This window comes from Homarus americanus, unplaced genomic scaffold (genome assembly GCF_018991925.1).
Source record: "Homarus americanus isolate GMGI-L3 unplaced genomic scaffold, GMGI_Hamer_2.0 scaffold367, whole genome shotgun sequence".
Lineage (NCBI taxonomy): Eukaryota > Metazoa > Arthropoda > Malacostraca > Decapoda > Nephropidae > Homarus > Homarus americanus.
The window spans coordinates 9,701,362-9,707,361 of NW_024743709.1; the positions used below are offsets into that span (position 1 = coordinate 9,701,362).

Sequence of the window (6,000 nt, forward strand, 5' to 3'; positions counted from 1 at the left end):
GTCTTCCTCAGGTGCCATATGTACCCGGCAACCTCACTATTGTCTTCCTCAGGTGCCATATGTACCCGGCAACCTCACTGTTGTCTCCTCAGGTGCCATATGTACCCGGCAACCCTCACTGTTGTCTTCCTCAGGTGCCATATGTACCGGCAACCCTCACTGTTGTCTTCCCCAGGTGCCATATGTACCCGGCAACCCTCACTGTTGTCTTCCTCAGGGTGCCACATGTACCCGGCAACCTCACCGTTGTCTTCCCAGGTGCCATATGTACCGGCAACCCTCACTGTCTTCCTCAGGTGCCACATGTACCCGGCAACCTCACCGTTGTCTTCCCTTGCCACATGTACCCGCAACCTCACTGTTGTCTTCCCCAGGTGCCATATGTATGTACCCGGCAACCCTCACCGTTGTCTTCCTCAGGTGCCATATGTACCCGGCAACCCTCACTGTTGTCTCATGCCATATGTATGTACCTGGCGACCTCACCTCCGCCCTGACACCTATCTCAGTCTGTAGCTTCGCCCTCACCAACACCCCAGATACTTGTCCTCAACACCCCCAGATACTTGTCCTCAACACCCCAGATACTTGTCCTCAACACCCCAGATACTTGTCCCTCAACACCCCATACTTGTCCCTCAACACCCCCAGATACCTGTCCTCAACACCCCCAGATACTTGTCCTCAACACCCCAGATACTTGTCCTCAACACCAGATACTTGTCCTCAACACCCCAGATACTTGTCCTCAACACTTCTGATACTTGTCCTCAACACCCCAGATATTGTCCCTCAACACCCCCAGATACTTGTCCTCAACACCCCCAGATACTTGTCCTCAACACCCCAGATACTTGTCCCTCAACACCCCAGATACTTGTCCCTCAACACCCCAGATACTTGTCCCTCAACACCCCAGATACTTGTCCCTCAACACCCCAGATACTTGTCCCTCAACACCGCCAAATAATTGTCCCTCAACACCCGCAGAGAGAGAGAGAGAGAGAGAGAGAGAGAGAGAGAGAGAGAGAGAGGCAAATTTATTATCAATGAACAAGGAAAATGACATCATTCTTCACCTTGCTCTTTCCGGCTACTCTACTGCAGAAAAAAATAAATACAATAAACTAGTATTGAAAGCCCCCTCGCAGCATTCTTGACCCTTATTTCACAAGTAAATAATAATTGAAATGAACTCGGGTTTTACACATAGCATACAACACTTGTGTTCCCTTTCCTAGGTAGCTCACTTGGCGTATATAAAACCAACACCACAGACTTCATTGAATTGTAATACCAGTACCAGAGTCAAACCCAAACAAACACATTCTTATAAAGAGTTTACCTTAATGTTGATTACACGTTGAAAGTATTACTATTATATATTGGACAAATCCCAGAAAGCAACAACTTTCTTACATTGGCCTTTGTTTAAACTAAAAGTGGTCCCTTGTTTAGAGAAAATTATTAGCATTGAAAAAAACGGGATAAATAAACCACAATACATTGGTATGTTTATGTCGTGTAAAAGTTTTCTCGTTGGTGGAGCGGCCTTTGAGACAGCCGGTGGCAAGTTTTATGTTATTGCTTCCGTAAGGTACTGTTGACTACGAGTTAAAGGGGCAAGAAATCTGACTTAGTGTGTGTGTGTGTGTGTGTGTGTGTGTGTGTGTGTGTGTGTGTGTTCGACTTCTGAGAGTTATAGTTCAAAAAGTTATGTTCCAGGGAATAATAATGCCTTAGTTTGTTTCACGTTAGAATTAGTTTTAGTGGAATATTTTTGTTGTTGTTTAATACGTTTTGATTTTATTCAGGATATTTTTTAAGTAGATTATCAATATTATGGTCAGGTTGATGTATAGTATATTAAATAATGTATGGGCTTAGGTCAAAGACACAATCAAATGAAATGGTCGAGAATGATATAAGAGTTTCATAGAATTATAGTTTGTAACGACCAAATTTACTCATGATATTAATTTAGTCAATACCATTATCAAAAGTTTCGAGACATACAGGTAGAATTACAGAAAAGATTAACATGTATGAAAGCTGGGAATGCTGTACAGATGCCGTAGCTACTTCACTTCTGAGCAGTTGCTTCGAGTATATAAGGGATTCATTCGTCCTATCTTGGAGTACTGCTCTTCTTCTGTCCAACTGTTAGAAAGGGTGGAATCAAAGGCATTTCGTCTTATTAACTCTCCTCCTTTAGTTGATAATCTTTCTTTCCTTTCTCTTCGCCGTAATGTTGCTTCACTCTCTCTCTTTTGCAGGTACTTTAACGGGCAATGTTCGGTGGATCTAGCATCCTGTGTACCGCCGGCAAGGCCGTGGGCTCGTAACACTCGTCTTGCCCGCGGTGCCCACCGTTTCTCTGTGGATGTCGGCCACACTAGAATAACATCCTTCTTTCCTCACACAGCCAAACTGTGGAATGCTCTGCCTTCTTCTGTGTTTCCATGCTCTTACAATCTGTCTCACATAATTTAAAAAAGCTGGTTTTCAGGCATCTTCGTGGTGTAAATTAATATAATCTTTTTCTTTTCTATTTTTAATTTATTTTTACTCCTACTTTTTCGCCCCCCAGGCCCCACTGTGGGTCGATGACCTGTGCCCGGGTGGGCTTTTCCCCATAAAAAAAAAACTTGTAAAAGTCTTATAGGAGTCACTGTGAGTCGTTGTGAGTCACTGTTAGTCCTTGTGAGTTATTATGAGTCACCGTCAGGAAGAATATAGACCTTCTACAGCGTCTGAATGATGTCTTCTTGCACGTCCTGTTAAATATATGCTGTATTACTCCTACCATGACTTATATTGTTAGTGATATTCCTCCTTTGTCACCTTCACCCTCCTTCCTTCCCTTTTTCATACTTTTCTTCCTCCATGAGACTGTTCTTCATTCTCGCCCTCCTCCCTTACACTGTTCTTCCCTGCTTCTCAAATAATTTCCTTCCATTCATCCCTCTTCTCTCACACTCTTCTAACCTCCCTCTTTCTCTCGCACTTCCCTCCCTACCCCCCTCCATCAAATCTCCCCCCCCCACACTCTCCTCCATCGAATCTTTCTTCCCTCCTTCCGTCACACTTTTCTTCCTTCCTTCCTCTATTTCCTTCCTTCCTTCCTTCCTTCCTTCTTCCTTCCTTCCTTCCTTCCTTCCTTCCTCCCTCCTCTTTCCCTCCGTCTCTCCCTCACTTACACTCTCTTTCATCAACTCCTCCTTCCTCCCTCACCCTTTTGGTCTCCCTACCATCGATCTATCTTGCTCGTTACCTGCGGTATTTCTCATTAAATAGCATTTCTTTTTTTTTTTACATCCTGGAAATTACTTTATTTTGTTACAGTTATTACAGGTAAAGGTGTCGTATCCCCCAACAGCCAGGTAGCCAGAGTGTAAGTTGTCGTCTCCAGGAAGTTATAAATAACGTGTGTACTTGGTCGCTGCTAAGTGAGTTTTTCCATTCCAAGTTTTTCACAGAGAAAGTTGAGTGTAAGATATTATCTCCCTCAGTAGAGAGTTAAGAGATAAGTATGATGATAAAAGAAGTAAAATGGTATTGTTTATCATGTCGTTAAGAATCTGCTAAATAGATCAACCATTACCAAGATCGATAATTAAAAATAAACCAGGTGTAGTATTAAATAATCGTATATGTCTTTAAGTACCAGCTATAAACACTAACATCAACAACCTCCATCATCACAATGAATATTTCCTCACAGATACAGTTTGCTTGTAGCTGCTGATGCTATTGTTTACGTCAGCAGGTTTTGGGAGCATCATGTTTGTTAAGACGTTCAAGGCTTCAATATTTACCCCCGTGTCTTGACCTTTAGTTACAGTTCCTCCCCTTCGTCTTAAGCCTCCTACTTCACCTGCTTACCTGTGTGTTTACTAAGACTCACTGACCTAATTACTTTCATGAAATTTTAAAATCTTATTTTCGTGGATTTATTCTTGAGAAAGAGGAAGTAAATCTTTCTTTCTTTCTTTCTTTCTTTCATTCTCTTTTTTGTCTCTCTTTTCTTTGTCTCTATCTGTCTCTATCGTTCTTTGCTTATGTCTCTCTGTCTTTCTTTCTCTCTATTTCTATTATTTTGTCTTTCGTTCTTTCTTTCTCTTAGTCTTTTTTTCCTTTCTTTTTTGTGTATGTTTGTTAATTTGTTTTTTCTTTTTTATTTCTATTTGTATTTCCTTCTGTCGCTCTCTCTCTCTGTATCTCTATGCCTGTCTGTCTGTCTGCCTGTCTGTCTGTCTGTCTGCCTGTCTGTCTGTCTGTCTGTCTGTCTGTCTGTCTGTCTGTCTGTCTGTCTCACTCCAAACTCATTTTTACATCACATTACCAACTCTTGTGTTGCTCCTTCAGTTCATTTACCCAAACACACCCTGGTCTCTCACTCCCTCCCTACCACATCTCCCCTGTGTACTTTAACATTACCATACTCAGGCATACAGTATAGTGTGCCCTCTGTGTATGTTAACATCACCATACACTGTTGGGTATATGGTGTACTTTATACAGAAAGATGAATGCACTATACCCTGCGGGTTTTTTCTGTATGTTTTTCTCTTGACAGAATACCGTCTTGTATACTACATTATTCCAGGCCGCTGTTATCCGTGTGTCTCTACGATCATCTTCCTCCTTCTCTTCCTCCTTTGTCTCCTCACCTTCCTCCTCCTCTTCCTTTTTTGTCTCCTCACCTTCTTCCTTCTCTTCCTTCTTTGTCTCCTCACCTTCCTCTTTCTCCAATTTCTCTTCCTCTTCCTCTATCTCCTCCTCCTCCTCATCCTCCGAAGCGTTTAGTTAATACTGGCTAGGAAGAGGCGTCTCCCCTCCTTTGTGAAAATTGATCTTAAGGGTGAGGGTGTAGGAGGTGAGGGTGTAGGAGGTGAGGGTGTGGGGAGGTGAGGGGTGGGGAGGAGGGGTGAGGGAGTGGGTGTGGGGGGTGAGGGGTGTAGGGGGTGAGGGTGTAGGGAGGTGAGGTGTAGGGAGAGGGGTGTAGGGGAGGTGAGGGGAGGTGTAGGAGGTGAGGGTGGGTAGGAGGTGAGGGTGTAGGGAGAGGGGTGTAGGGGAGGGGAGGGGGTAGGGAAGTGAGGGGTGTAGGGAGGTGAGGGTGGGGAGGTGAGGTGTAGGGAGGTGAGTGAGGGTAGGGAGGTGAGGGGTGGGGAGGAGGAGGGGTGTAGGGAGTGAGGGTGTAGGAGGTGAGGGTGTAGGAGTGAGGTGTAGGAGTGTGAGGGAGGTGAGGGTGTAGGGCAGATGGTGACAGTGTATGAGGTGAGGGTGTAGTGATGATGAGGGTGTGGATGGTGTAGATGTAGGGGTTGAGTGTGTGTGTGTGTGTGTGGGTGTATTGATGGCGAGGGTATAGAACATGTGGCTGTAGGAGGTGAGGGTATAGGTGGTGTAGGTGAAGGTGTATGAGGTTGTGGGTATAGGAGGTGTGGGTGTAAAGGGTGTGGGTGTAAGTGGTGTGGGTATAGGAGGTGTGGGTACAGGTGATGTGGGTGTAGGTGTGGATACAGTGGGTGTGGGTGTAGGCGGTGTGGGTACAGGGGATGTGGGTGTAGGGGTGTGGATACAGGGGGTGTGGGTGTAGGGGTGTGGGTATAGATGTGGGTACAGGGAGTAAGAAGTGAGGGTGGAGTCATTGTTTATGGTGCTCCTAACCCAACCTAACCCAACCTAACCTAACCTAACCTAACCTAACCTAACCTAACCTAACCTAACCTAACCCAACCTAACCTTCTTACACGAGATAATCCTTTGCGCTTATGGTCGTACGCTTTCCATATATTAGTGGAACTTGCTAGGTGATTATTTTAACCATTCCCGTGAGTTTATTCAGATGGAGAAGTTAGTGAGTTATTGGTGGCATAATATACGGGAGAATTATCACTACGAGACTTAGGTTGAAGCACTGACTTGCTTCACGTGAGTTGCATTTTACTCATCTTGGTTCAGTTTCTTCTCAGACTGTAGCCTAAAATGTGTGAG

At 44.5% G+C, this 6,000-nt stretch overlaps 1 pseudogene; it reads right to left on the reverse strand.

Moving 5' to 3' along the window:
* The window catches only part of LOC121877467, an 87,532-nt pseudogene extending 87,227 nt beyond the window's left edge, over positions 1 to 305 (reverse strand).
* Between the last annotated feature and the right edge of the window lie 5,695 nt (positions 306 to 6,000).